The 14,636-nt window shown below is 60.4% G+C and overlaps 1 protein-coding gene across 1 annotated transcript in view; it reads left to right on the top strand.

Annotated features, from left to right (window-relative positions):
- AKAP6 (A-kinase anchoring protein 6) overlaps positions 1 to 14,636 on the top strand; it is an 848,588-nt gene that overhangs the window by 179,424 nt on the left and 654,528 nt on the right. The gene's annotated exons all lie outside the window — the stretch shown is intronic.

Raw genomic sequence — 14,636 nt, 5'->3', positions numbered from 1 at the left:
GTGCCGGCGGCGTGTGGGGTGCCGGCGCATCGCCTTCTTCTGGTGGCTCTCCTTCCTGCCCTGGTGGCACTTCCGCTGGTGGTTGCCGGTGTCCTGTTTTGCCCCGCTGATATCCGGGCGGAGGTCGGTGTTTGCAGCGGCCCCGCCGGGCTTCTAAGATGGCGGCCGGCCCCATGAGTCTCGGCCTTGCGGGGACCGGCGATGCGAGTCCGCCGCGCGGCACGTTTGCTGAATACTGTAAAGGTGAGCCTACGCTCCGCGACATCCTCGCCGCCCTGCGCCCCTGGGGGGCACCCATGACCGCTCAGACCGCTATCCTGGAGGGGGGTCCCTTTGTTGGGCCTGCCGGGCCCCCCTCGGTTTGTGCGGCTTCATCTCTGTTGTGTGCTGCTGGAACTTTCCTTGGGGTCGTGGACCTGGAGGCTGCTGATGGTGTGGATGTGCGGGGGTCCGCTGCCCTTCTTCGTCCTGTGCCTCCTTCTGCTCCGGAGGTTCCCCGGCTGGATCCCGTCTGGACCGACCTCGATGGGTCTCCTTTTCCTCTTTCGCCTCACATGGCCGTACGAAAATCCTGTGACGGTGCCGCTGGACCGGCTTTCTCCGTATTCTCATCGGAACTTTGCCTGCTTTGCCTGAAGTGGTTACTGTACTTTCTGGATCATCCGGGTCACGATCGCTACAACTTGAGTGTCTTTTTGATTCGACTTCCCGTTATTCACCTCCTGTTTTCTGTGATCTGGTTCCTGGTGCGCTGGACAATTACAGTTTGCGAAAAACGAGGACAGGGTTGAGCTGATCTTGCCTCTGTGGACTGTTATTTTGTGGTATGGTTGGTTGGTCCGTTCATAATTGTATGATTATGTTTGATACGTCTTTACGTTCCTGGAGCTTATCCGTGTGTTTATTATCTTCCCGTGGGCTTTGAGTATTTTCGGGCGGGGGGGTGGGAGCTGAAGGGGTTTTGATTGTGTGGCTCCTCTCCCGCTGTTTTTTCCCTGTTTCCCCTTCCCCCCCTTTTTAATCTAAGTGATTCTTTCTTTCTTATATTTCTCTATATTTCGGGTTCTAATTAGGGCGACAGGCACGCTGCTGGGGGGTAGGCCATAGCCTTCTGCAGGGGTGCAGGGTGGGCTGTGCGGGGTGGTGGGGGGGTCTGTTTATTGTATCTTTCCCTGTTCCTCCTTTTGGTTCTATGGCTCTTATGTATCCCCTAATTTCGTGGCGCGGTGTCGGCGCGTAGCCCCCCGGGGTGTTTGTGCTGGCATGGCCCTTTTGGTATGTCTGCTGTCACGGTTTACTACGCATTTATTTCTCCTGTTGCCACTAGTTCCATGTGCCGAATTAGTATTGGATGCTTTGTTAGCCGTGGGGGGCGTGCACTGACGCTGCGCCCTCACTTTCCCCCTCCCCTTTTTTGATGTCCTCTTCCTCCCCTTTTTTCCTTTTCCCCACCCCCCTTTTTTTTTTCCTCCCTTGGGTTGTTGTAACGGAGGGCTTTTAGTTTTGTAAACGTATTTTTCGCTTTTTTATTATTATGTGCCCTGATAGTGGTGGGTGGGTGCTGAGCAGCGACTGTGATTGTTCTTGATGTGGGACTCACGTTCTGCCTTTGCCAAAATGTATTGTTCTGTTGGTCTTTTCCTGTATTCGAGACTTCGGTTTGCTCGCGGCCCACCACGGCCCTCTGGACTTTACAGATTGACATTATCCTGTGACACCCTTTTTCTATTATAAAATTAACCTACTTTTATCCTGTCCGTGATGGCGACTCAAAGACTTGTTGCCTTTGCCTTTCATATGAGCTATTTAGAAATCCTGTTGTCTCTCCTGTGTTGCCTCGTATGTTTCTTTATTGTGGTGGCCGGCCCGGTGGGTTGTAGGCCCGTATCTGTGCGCGCCTTCTGTACAATATAGGTTTAAAAAAAAAAAAAAAAAGCCACCTGACACTTAAATGCAGAAACGACAAAAAACATCGCGTTCGCTGCGCTGCCTGAGTGAGGGCAACAAAATGGCGGCGACTACAAAATGGAGGCTGAGCACGAACGAATTCTTAATTTTCAGAACCTCACTGTAAGGAGCTCTCCTGCTGCTTTGTAAGGAGCTCTCCCGCTACCTGTAAGGAGCTCTCCTTCTGCCTTGTAAGGAGCTCTCCCGCTACCTGTAAGGAGCTCTCCCGCTGCCTGTAAGAGCTCTCCCGCTCCCTGTAAGGGGCTCTCCCGCTGCCTGTAAGGAGCTCTCCTGCTGCCTGTAAGGAGCTTGCCTGCTGCCTGTAAGGAGCCCTCCCGTGTGCGGCCCAGCCAGTTAAATTCGAAGCTGGTTGAATTGTTACATGGGGCGAGGATGTGGTCCGTCGGCTAGAGCTGCAAACTTTGGTGCTGGAGACCAGGGTTCGAGCCTCGGGGTCACGTCCACATCCTGTGATTCTGGGCAAATCACTTAGGGCTAGATGTAGGTAAATAGGATTTACCAATTCTAAAATACCGAATTTTACCGATTCTGTATTTTAGAATTGGTAAATCCTATGTAGCTAATAATTTGGTAAAAATTACAGAATCGTTAAGATTCGGTATTTACCGAATCTGTATTTACCGATTCGGTAATTGACATTCATTCCTATTCATTCCTATGGAACTGGAGGCCCATAGGAATGAATGTCAATTACCGAATCGGTAAAATAGGGAAAGAGTCAAGGGTGGCAGGGTGTCACTTTGACACCCTGTTGCACCCCTGAATAGTGCTTCTGTGCACATGTGGCACACATGTATGTATGTCACATGTCACAGGTGTAAATGCACAGATTTGCATTTACAGAGGTATTCGTTCTTTACCACCAAGGTAAATAACGAATCCTTAAAGCCCTGAAGCACTTTTTACAGTGCTTCCTACATGTCATTTACCGATTCGGTAAATACCGAATTGGTAAATGATGATTCGGTAAATACCGAATCGGTAAATGATGATTCGGTAAATACCGAATTGGTAAATGATGATTCGGTAAATACCGAATCGGTAAATGATGATTCGGTAAATACCGAATCGGTAAATGATGATTCGGTAAATACCGAATCGGTAAATGATGATTCGGTACATACCGATTTGTTATTTACCGAATCCTCCCCTACATCCCAAATGCCCAATACCGGTCGGTAACGGCCGAAATTCGGTAATTTCGGCCGTTACTGACCGGTATTGGGCCACCTACATCTGGCCCCTAATCTCCCGTGCCTGAATGTGTCATGTAAATACGGCGCTCATGTAAAATGCTCCAATGCCTTCGGGTCCAGTTCGTGCTATATTAATATATGCACAAATAAATACATAAACAAATGCATCGCAGGATTGAAAAGTGTGCTATTGAGATGGAATGTGTGTATTTTCAGCCCTCCTGAGCTGTGTCCAGAGAACAGTGGCCCTATTTACAACATATATTTAAATCTGACATTTGAGTGATAAATCATGAGGCGTTGGAGAGACTTATAAATATGATGACCTTGATGAGACGGCGCCGCAGCGACAGCTGCAACCACTCACCCTGTAGAGACATTGATGACCCTTGGTGCACCCTACAAGAGGCGCCGCTGCCTGACCCCCCTACAAGAGGCACCCCTGCCTGACCCCCCTACAAGAGGCGCCCCTGCCTGACCCACCCTACAAGAGCGCCCCTGCCTGACCCCCTACAAGAGGCGCCCCTGCCTGGACCCACCCTACAAGAGGCGCCCCTGCCTGACCCCCCTACAAGAGGCGCCCCTGCCTGACCCACCCTACAAGAGGCGCCCCTGCCTGACACCCCTACAGAGGCGCCCCTGCCTGACCCCCCCTACAAGAGGCGCCCCTGCCTGACCCCCCTACAAAAGGTGCCCCTGCCTGACCCCTGCCTGACCCCCCCTACAAGAGGTGCCCCTGCCTGACCCCCCTACAAGAGGCGCCCCTGCCTGACCCCTCCTACAAGAGGTGCCCCTGCCTGACCCCTCCTACAAGAGGTGCCCCTGCCTGACCCCTCCTACAAGAGGTGCCCCTGCCTGACCCACCCTACAAGAGGCGCCCCTGCCTGACCCCTGCCTGACCCCCCCTACAAGAGGCGCCCCTGCCTGACCCCCCTACAAGAGGCGCCCCTGCCTGAGCCCTCCTACAAGAGGCGCCCCTGCCTGACCCCTCCTATAAGAGGCGCCCCTGCCTGACCCACCCTACAGAGGCGCCCCTGCCTGACCCCCCTACAGAGGCGCCCCTGCCTGACCCCCCTACAGAGGCGCCCCTGCCTGACCCCCCTACAGAGGCGCCCCTGCCTGACCCCCCCTACAAGAGGCGCCCCTGCCTGACCCCCCTACAAGAGGCGCCCCTGCCTGACCCACCCTACAGAGGCGCCCCTGCCTGACCCCCCTACAGAGGCGCCCCTGCCTGACCCCCCTACAGAGGCGCCCCTGCCTGACCCCCCCTACAAGAGGCGCCCCTGCCTGACCCCCCCTACAAGAGGCGCCCCTGCCTGACCCCCCTACAAGAGGCGCCCCTGCCTGACCCACCCTACAGAGGCGCCCCTGCCTGACCCCCCTACAAGAGGCGCCCCTGCCTGACCCCCCTACAAGAGGCGCCCCTGCCTGACCCCCCTACAAGAGGCGCCCCTGCCTGACCCCCCTACAGAGGCGCCCCTGCCTGACCCCCCTACAGAGGCGCCCCTGCCTGACCCCCCCTACAAGAGGCGCCCCTGCCTGACCCCCCTACAAGAGGCGCCCCTGCCTGAGCCCTCCTACAAGAGGCGCCCCTGCCTGAGCCCTCCTACAAGAGGCGCCCCTGCCTGACCCACCCTACAGAGGCGCCCCTGCCTGACCCCCCTACAGAGGCGCCCCTGCCTGACCCCTCCTATAAGAGGCGCCCCTGCCTGACCCACCCTACAGAGGCGCCCCTGCCTGACCCCCCTACAGAGGCGCCCCTGCCTGACCCCCCCTACAAGAGGCACCCCTGCCTGACCCCCCCTACAAGAGGCGCCCCTGCCTGACCCCCCCTACAAGAGGCGCCGCTGCCTGACCCCCCTACAAGAGGCGCCCCTGCCTGACCCCCCCCTACAAGAGGCGCCCCTGCCTGACCCACCCTACAAGAGGCGCCCCTGCCTGACGCACCCTACAAGAGGCGCCCCTGCCTGACCCCCCTACAAGAGGCGCTCCTGCCTGACCCCCCTACAAGAGGCGCCCCTGCCTGACGCACCCTACAAGAGGCGCCCCTGCCTGACCCCCCCTACAGAGGCGCCCCTGCCTGACCCCCCTACAAGAGGCGCCCCTGCCTGACGCACCCTACAAGAGGCGCCCCTGCCTGACCCCCCCTACAGAGGCGCCCCTGCCTGACCCCTCCTACAAGAGGCGCCCCTGCCTGACCCCCTACAAGAGGAGCCCCTGCCTGACCCCCCCTACAGAGGCGCCCCTGCCTGACCCCTCCTACAAGAGGCGCCCCTGCCTGACCCCCCTACAAGAGGCGCCGCTGCCTGACCCCCCTACAAGAGGCACCCCTGCCTGACCCCCCTACAAGAGGCACCCCTGCCTGACCCACCCTACAAGAGGCACCCCTGCCTGACCCACCCTACAAGAGGCACCCCTGCCTGACCCCCCCTACAAGAGGCGCCCCTGCCTGACCCCCCCTACAGAGGCGCCCCTGCCTGACCCCCCTACAAGAGGCGCCCCTGCCTGACCCCCCTACAAGAGGCGCCCCTGCCTGACTCACCCTACAAGAGGCACCCCTGCCTGACCCCCCCTACAAGAGGTGCCCCTGCCTGACCCCCCCTATAGAGGCGCCCCTGCCTGACCCCCCCTACAAGAGGCGCCCCTGCCTGACCCCCCTACAAGAGGCGCCCCTGCCTGACCCACCCTACAAGAGGCGCCCCTGCCTGACGCACCCTACAAGAGGCGCCCCTGCCTGACCCCCCTACAAGAGGCGCCCCTGCCTGACCCCCCTACAAGAGGCGCCCCTGCCTGACGCACCCTACAAGAGGCGCCTGTTGGACAGGCCACGTGTAAGGCTTGCTCCCTCCCCGCACGACCAGGCCCGAGCCCCGCTCCTCAGGCGTTACACGCAACAACAACCCGTTTCCCGTCTCCTATAGGGCCCCTGCCCCTGAACATCTCCACATCGTGGGCCCGATTCCCTACCGGCCCTCTCGCCCGGCCTGGGCGCCATCTTGGACACGGCACCACGAGGCCGCGTGGCCTCCGATCAACCCTAACCCTGGGCCTGGCCAGGCCCCGACATCCCGGCACCACCATCCACCCAGGAGGTGAGCGGACTACTTGGCAGGTCAATGGGAGAAAGAGGTGTCGATGGCTCTCCCCCGCCAGGTGCCGATCGCCCCCAGCTCCCCCAGGCGCTGGCTCCACCCCCCTGCTGGGTGTCTGGACTCCCTCATCCCGGACCTCCCGACCTCCCAGTGCGAGGGTCCGGACATCAAAGGGCGCCAGACCTATAACTGGCGCAGCTCCAGAGCAGGAAGGCAGTTGTATCCTGGAGTCGAGAGACGCAGTGAAGAACTCATCCTTGACGGACTACTGGCGCTGCCGTAGCCCCTGCCTTGCGAACTACCGACCTGCCTGCTGGCGCTGCCGCGGCTCTCTGCACCCATCTTCATCGGGACCTGCTGGCTCCGCCGCGGACCGTCACTACCTTCAACCATCCCGGGACCTGCTGGCTCCGCCGCGGCCCGATCATCTAGAACGCCGAGCGCGAGGATTGTGAGCTAATTCATCTACAACCACATCCCCCAGAGTGGTAACGAGACTGTCCCGCTACCCCCTTACCCAACCAAGAGACTAGAATAGAGGGGACCCCGGAGTCCAGACCTCCTTGTACCACCTCACCGTACTTAAAGAATTGCTTATAAAGTAACGTTGAACCTTATCCTTGTGTGGTGTACGTCAGTGGGGGGGAAGTTATTTGTCTGTACGATTGCTGGAGACGGATCTCCCCGGAGACCTCTCCCCTTATCCTCGGCCGACCCTCCCGGTCCGTCTAACATTGGTGGCAGCGGTGGGATCCGAATCAACGCGTAATCGTACAGAGAGTAGCTCACCCCACGACAAAACCACAATGTCAACCAAAGAAAGCGGATCCACCGAAAAATTCCAGATTGAGAAATTGGAAGAATACAGCCATCGTGAGTTGAAACAATTCTGCATTGAACTAGGTATCGCTACCACCGGTCTGAATACTAAAGACGATTTCAAGCACGCCATTGAGTCATGGGCAGAAACCGGGGCCGTCAGACCCCCGGACCAAAATCTCGCAACAGCAGAGAAAGACACCACGGCTCCCGAGGAGCGAAGAACGGGCCTCTCGCAAGATGAGATCCAAGAACGAGAAAGAAACCGACTACATGAGCTAGAGATGGCCCGGCTCAAAATGGATGGCGAACTCAAATTAGCCGAACAAAAACTAAATCTGGAACATCTGCGGCTCCGAGAAGAACGGGAAGAGAAACAGAGACAAAGAGAGCTTGAAGAGGAGAGACTGGCGTACGAACACGAACGCAAACTAGCTGAGATAGACTTACGCAAGCAGAACAAAGAATTAGGAGTGCCCGAGCAACCGCGCCCCCCGGGGGTGACAGAAAGGAAGGTACACATCCCCAAGGATGTCGTTCGAGAATATTTCCGAGAGGACGACATACAGCAATGGTTCAAGGCCTACGAGATCGCTATGACCTCCCACCGGATCGATCGAAGCGACTGGGGAGCCGGTCTATGGGGGAGGTTCGTCAATGAGGGCCGCGATGCCCTGCTACAGCTCCCAGACCATCTGATGACCTCCTATGACCACATGAAAGCTACCCTCCTCACCCGCTATGGGCTCACACCCGAAATGTACCGCCAGAGGTTCCGAAACTGCACTCGGATCCCGGGCACAACTTGGGTGGAATACGTGAACTATTTCAGCCGGGCCTTCGAGGGGTGGATCAAGGGAAGCAACGTAACGACTTACGAGCAACTCTTCAATCTCATGGTATGGGAGCATCTATCGAACAACTGCTTCGTCGAGCTCAGGCAGCACCTCCTCGACAGTAAATTAACTGATCCACGACAGCTTGCCGCCGAGGCTGACCGGTGGGAAATTACCCGAGTGGGCCGAACTGGGCCCCATGAACAGAACCGGAACAACCACGGTCAGCACCGTCCCCGAGGAGGAGGAGGGGGCCAGGGACGAGGGAGAGACAACGCCCCGGCCGCTCCCGCTACCAGCACCCCACCCCCGGCCAACCGGGGCAACACCCCGGCGCGGCCGGGATACAGAGCCAATGTCACGTGTCACCGATGCCAGCGAGTCGGCCACTACGCCAACGACCCGAATTGTCCACAGAGCCAGACTCCGAGACCCCGCCAGATGGCTGCCGCCGCCCTGGGGGAAGAACAAACCTACGAAGAACATGAGGAATGTGAGCAAGAACGCCAGGAATGGGAACCAGCCGCCATGGTTCTAGCGTGCCTAGGGGGAAGAGACATGGTCCCGCGGGTCCCCCTACCCGCCAACACCCGGAAGTACAGTCAATGGGTGAACATTAATGGACGCCGGGCCGAAGCCCTACGTGACACCGGGGCCAGTGTAACGGCCGTCCGATGTCACCTGGTGACCCCAGAACAGATTCTGCCGAACGTCCTCTGCCCGGTCCGTTCAGCCGACAATTCGGAGAGTCTATGTCGGATGGCTTGCGTCCCCTTCGAGTGGGGAGGAGTCTCCGGCATGTTGGAAGTGACGGTCCGAGATGATGCCCCCGTAGACTGTCTCCTGGGAAATGATCTTGAGAGTTCCCCGTGGGCCGCCGTAGAGAGGAGAGAGCACCTAGGGATGTTGGGCATCCCGGATTGGGCGTGCGTAACCACCCGGTCCATGGCTGCCCGTGCCATCCCCCGACCCGAAGAACCTGAATGGCCGGCACCTCCTCCCCCGGTCGCTCCAGACACCGACCGTGCCGTCACCCCAGAACAAACTCCCGAGGGGCTCGTTCAGCCTCAGGACCTTCCCGGCCTGGATCAGTGGCGTCAGGAGGGGGGGCCCACCCAAGAACAGTTTCGCCACGAGCAGAAGACCTGTCCCTCCCTCGAGGGACTCCGCAAACAAGCCCTCGCCCAGAGGGCAGGGGATACCTCCGGAACCCATTGGGTCTATTGGGACAATGACCTGTTGTACAGCGAACAGAGAATCGCAGAGTTAGGGGCCAGTCGAGTACTAGTGGTGCCCCTCCGCTTTAGAGACTTCTTGCTAAACCTGGCCCACGATGTCCCCCTGGCTGGCCACCTGGGTCAGGATAAAACCTACAGTCGCCTGGTGACCCACTTTTTCTGGCCCAAGATGAGGAACGACGTACTCCAACACTGCCGATCTTGCCCCACGTGCCAGGCCAGCGGGAAGAGCGGCCGCAAGCTTAAAGCACCTCTGCAACCTTTTCCAGTGGTCACCACCCCGTTCGAGAGGGTGGGGATAGACATTGTGGGACCCCTGGACCCCCGTACAGCACAAGGACATCGGTTCATCCTAGTACTGGTGGACCACGCCACCCGCTACCCCGAGGCTGTTCCCCTGCGAACTGTGACAGCCCCGGTAGTCGGCCGGGCCTTGATGGGGATCTTCTCCCGGGTGGGCTTCCCCCGAGAAGTCGTCAGCGACCGGGGCACAAACTTTATTTCAAAATACATGAAGTCCCTCTGGCAACAGTGTGGGGTCACCTACCGATTCACGACCCCCTATCACCCTCAAGGAAACGGACTGGTTGAGCGGTTCAACCGCACGCTCAAAGGGATGATTGGGGGGTTGGAAGAGCCCCTCCGTCGCCAGTGGGATGTGCTACTACCGTGCCTTCTCTTTGCCTACCGAGAAGTCCCCCAGAAGTCCCTCGGCTTCAGCCCGTTCGAACTCTTGTATGGGCACCCGGTGCGGGGGCCGCTCAGCCTAGTCAAAGAGGGCTGGGAAATGCCCCCTCTAAAGAACCCTCCAGATGTTTTCAAGTACCTCCTAACCCTCCGCAACCAGACCAGACGGTTCAGAGAGATGGCAAAAGCAAACCTGGAGGCCAGTCAGGAGGACATGAAAAGGTGGTACGATCAGAATGCATCCTCCATCGAATTTGAACCCGGCCAACAAGTGTGGGTAATGTCTCCCACCGAACCATGCGCCCTGCAAGACAAATGGACGGGGCCCTTCAAAGTAATCGAGCGCAAGAGCCCTGTCACCTATCTCATCGATATGGAATCTTCACGAAACCCTCTCCGGGTCCTCCACGCTAATAGACTTAAACCCCACTTTGTACGCTCAGAGCTCAGCCTCTTGATGGCAACCGACAATGGAACCGAGGAGGACTCCGAACCCCTCCCTGACCTCCTACGGTCTCGGGAGAAGGACGGCTCCGTGGACGGGGTCCGACTCTCGGAGGCCCTCACCCTGGAACAGCGCCAAGGCTGCCGAGACCTCCTGCTGCAGTTCGCCACCCTGTTCTCCCTCACCCCAGGGGTCACCCCCTGGTGCTTACACGACGTGGACACTGGAGACAGTCCCCCTGTCCGCCATCGGGCCTACCGCGTACCAGATCGGGTACGGGCCTGCATCCAAGAGGAGGTGGCCAAGATGCTCACGCTCGGGGTCATCGAGCCCTCAGACAGCCCCTGGGCCAGCCCAGTGGTACTGGTCCCCAAAGCGGCCGCCCCCGGCGCCACGCCGGAGCTTCGGTTCTGCGTCGACTACCGGGGCTTGAATGCGGTCACCAGAACAGACGCACACCCCATCCCCCGAGCAGATGAACTAATCGACCGCATGGGAGCTGCCCGCTACCTCAGCATCTTCGACCTGACAGCGGGCTACTGGCAGATCGGTCTCACACCCCGGGCCCAAGAACGATCTGCATTCTCCACTCCTGATGGCCACTATCACTTCAAGGTCATGCCATTCGGCATGAAGAATGCCCCAGCAACATTTCAGCGGCTAGTGAACCAGGTCCTGGCAGGACTCGAAGAATTCAGCGCCGCCTACCTGGACGATATCGCTGTGTACAGCCGCCACTGGTCCGACCACCTCCACCACCTCCGAGAGGTGCTACAGGCCCTCCAACGAGCTGGCCTCACGATCAAGGCCAGCAAATGCCAAATTGGCCAGGGGTCCGTGACCTATCTCGGGCACCAGGTGGGAAGCGGTCTGGTGGCCCCTTTGCAACTCAAGATCGCTGCCATCCAGTCGTGGCAGCCCCCCATCACCCAGACCGAGGTCCGCGCCTTCTTGGGACTCACAGGCTACTACCGGCGGTTCGTGAGGGACTATGGCAGCATTGTAGGGCCCCTCACGGAACTCACATCCAAAAACCAACCCAAGAAGGTCAACTGGACCCCAGACTGTCAAGCGGCCTTCGAGAAGCTGAAGGCCGCCATGTGCTCCGCCCCGGTGCTCCAGGCCCCCGACTACAGTCGGGAATTTATCGTCCAAACAGATGCCTCCGACCATGGCGTTGGGGCAGTCCTTTCCCAGCTGAACCCCGAAGGACTTGACCAGCCAGTGGTTTTCATCAGCAGACGGCTCCTGGCCCGAGAACAACGCTGGAGCACCATCGAGAGGGAGGCCTTCGCCGTGGTGTGGGCCCTCAAAAAGCTCCGGCCTTATCTCTTCGGCACCCACTTCAGGGTCCAGACCGATCATCGACCCCTGCAATGGCTAATGCAGATGCGGGGGGAAAACCCGAAACTACTACGTTGGTCCATCTCCCTGCAGGGGATGGACTTCACTGTGGAACATCGACCCGGGCAAGACCACGCCAACGCAGATGGCCTGTCACGCTTTTTCCGCCTCGACGAGGAGAGTCCCCAAGAGGATGGGTGACTCTCCCCGCCTTCAGCTGGGGGGGACGCATGTTGGACAGGCCACGTGTAAGGCTTGCTCCCTCCCCGCACGACCAGGCCCGAGCCCCGCTCCTCAGGCGTTACACGCAACAACAACCCGTTTCCCGTCTCCTATAGGGCCCCTGCCCCTGAACATCTCCACATCGTGGGCCCGATTCCCTACCGGCCCTCTCGCCCGGCCTGGGCGCCATCTTGGACACGGCACCACGAGGCCGCGTGGCCTCCGATCAACCCTAACCCTGGGCCTGGCCAGGCCCCGACATCCCGGCACCACCATCCACCCAGGAGGTGAGCGGACTACTTGGCAGGTCAATGGGAGAAAGAGGTGTCGATGGCTCTCCCCCGCCAGGTGCCGATCGCCCCCAGCTCCCCCAGGCGCTGGCTCCACCCCCCTGCTGGGTGTCTGGACTCCCTCATCCCGGACCTCCCGACCTCCCAGTGCGAGGGTCCGGACATCAAAGGGCGCCAGACCTATAACTGGCGCAGCTCCAGAGCAGGAAGGCAGTTGTATCCTGGAGTCGAGAGACGCAGTGAAGAACTCATCCTTGACGGACTACTGGCGCTGCCGTAGCCCTGCCTTGCGAACTACCGACCTGCCTGCTGGCGCTGCCGCGGCTCTCTGCACCCATCTTCATCGGGACCTGCTGGCTCCGCCGCGGACCGTCACTACCTTCAACCATCCCGGGACCTGCTGGCTCCGCCGCGGCCCGATCATCTAGAACGCCGAGCGCGAGGATTGTGAGCTAATTCATCTACAACCACATCCCCCAGAGTGGTAACGAGACTGTCCCGCTACCCCCTTACCCAACCAAGAGACTAGAATAGAGGGGACCCCGGAGTCCAGACCTCCTTGTACCACCTCACCGTACTTAAAGAATTGCTTATAAAGTAACGTTGAACCTTATCCTTGTGTGGTGTATGTCAGTGGGGGGGAAGTTATTTGTCTGTACGATTGCTGGAGACGGATCTCCCCGGAGACCTCTCCCCTTATCCTCGGCCGACCCTCCCGGTCCGTCTAACAGCGCCCCTGCCTGACCCCCCCTACAGAGGCGCCCCTGCCTGACCCCTCCTACAAGAGGCGCCCCTGCCTGACCCCCCTACAAGAGGCGCCGCTGCCTGACCCCCCTACAAGAGGAGCCCCTGCCTGACCCCCCCTACAAGAGGCACCCCTGCCTGACCCACCCTACAAGAGGCACCCCTGCCTGACCCACCCTACAAGAGGCACCCCTGCCTGACCCCCCCTACAAGAGGCGTCCCTGCCTGACCCCCCCTACAGAGGCGCCCCTGCCTGACCCCCCTACAAGAGGCGCCCCTGCCTGACCCCCCTACAAGAGGCGCCCCTGCCTGACCCACCCTACAAGAGGCGCCCCTGCCTGACGCACCCTACAAGAGGCGCCCCTGCCTGACCCCCCTACAAGAGGTGCCCCTGCCTGACCCCCCTACAAGAGGCGCCCCTGCCTGACGCACCCTACAAGAGGCACCCCTGCTTGACCCCCCCTACAGAGGCGCCCCTGCCTGACCCCCCCTACAAGAGGCACCCCTGCCTGACGCACCCTACAAGAGGCACCCCTGCCTGACCCCCCCTACAAGAGGCGCCCCTGCCTGACCCCCCCTACAAGAGGCGCCGCTGCCTGACCCCCCTACAAGAGGCGCCCCTGCCTGACCCCCCTACAAGAGGCGCCCCTGCCTGACGCACCCTACAAGAGGCGCCCCTGCCTGACGCACCCTACAAGAGGCGCCCCTGCCTGACCCCCCTACAAGAGGCGCCCCTGCCTGACGCACCCTACAAGAGGCGCCCCTGCCTGACCCCCCTACAAGAGGCGCCCCTGCCTGATGCACCCTACAAGAGGCGCCCCTGCCTGACGCACCCTACAAGAGGCGCCCCTGTCTGACCCCCCCTACAGAGGCGCCCCTGCCTGACCCCTCCTACAAGAGGCGCCCCTGCCTGACCCCCCTACAAGAGGCGCCACTGCCTGACCCCCCTACAAGAGGCGCCCCTGCCTGACCCCCCCTACAAGAGGCACCCCTGCCTGACCCACCCTACAAGAGGCACCCCTGCCTGACCCACCCTACAAGAGGCACCCCTGCCTGACCCCCCCTACAAGAGGCGCCCCTGCCTGACCCCCCCTACAGAGGCGCCCCTGCCTGACCCCCCTACAAGAGGCGCCCCTGCCTGACCCCCCTTCAAGAGGCGCCCCTGCCTGACCCACCCTACAAGAGGCGCCCCTGCCTGACGCACCCTACAAGAGGCGCCCCTGCCTGACGCACCCTACAAGAGGCGCCCCTGCCTGACCCCCCTACAAGAGGCGCCCCTGCCTGACCCACCCTACAAGAGGCGCCCCTGCCTGACCCCCCTACAAGAGGCGCCCCTGCCTGACCCACCTACAGAGGCGCCCCTGCCTGACCCCCCTACAGAGGCGCCCCTGCCTGACCCCCCCTACAAGAGGCGCCCCTGCCTGACCCCCCTACAAAAGGTGCCCCTGCCTGACCCCTGCCTGACCCCCCCATTACAAGACGCGCCCCTGCCTGACCCCCCTACAAGAGGTGCCCCTGCCTGACCCCTCCTACAAGAGGTGCCCCTGCCTGACCCCCCTACAAGAGGCGCCCCTGCCTGACCCCTGCCTGACCCCCCCCTACAAGAGGTGCCCCTGCCTGACCCCCCCTACAGAGGCGCCCTGCCTGACCCCCCTACAAGAGGCACCCCTGCCTGACCCCCCCTACAAGAGGCGCCCCTGCCTGACCCCCCTACAAAAGGTGCCCCTGCCTGACCCCTGCCTGACCCCCCCATTA

This window comes from Lissotriton helveticus, chromosome 9, assembly GCF_964261635.1.
Source record: "Lissotriton helveticus chromosome 9, aLisHel1.1, whole genome shotgun sequence".
Lineage (NCBI taxonomy): Eukaryota > Metazoa > Chordata > Amphibia > Caudata > Salamandridae > Lissotriton > Lissotriton helveticus.
This window is presented reverse-complemented; position numbering and strand designations above follow the sequence as displayed.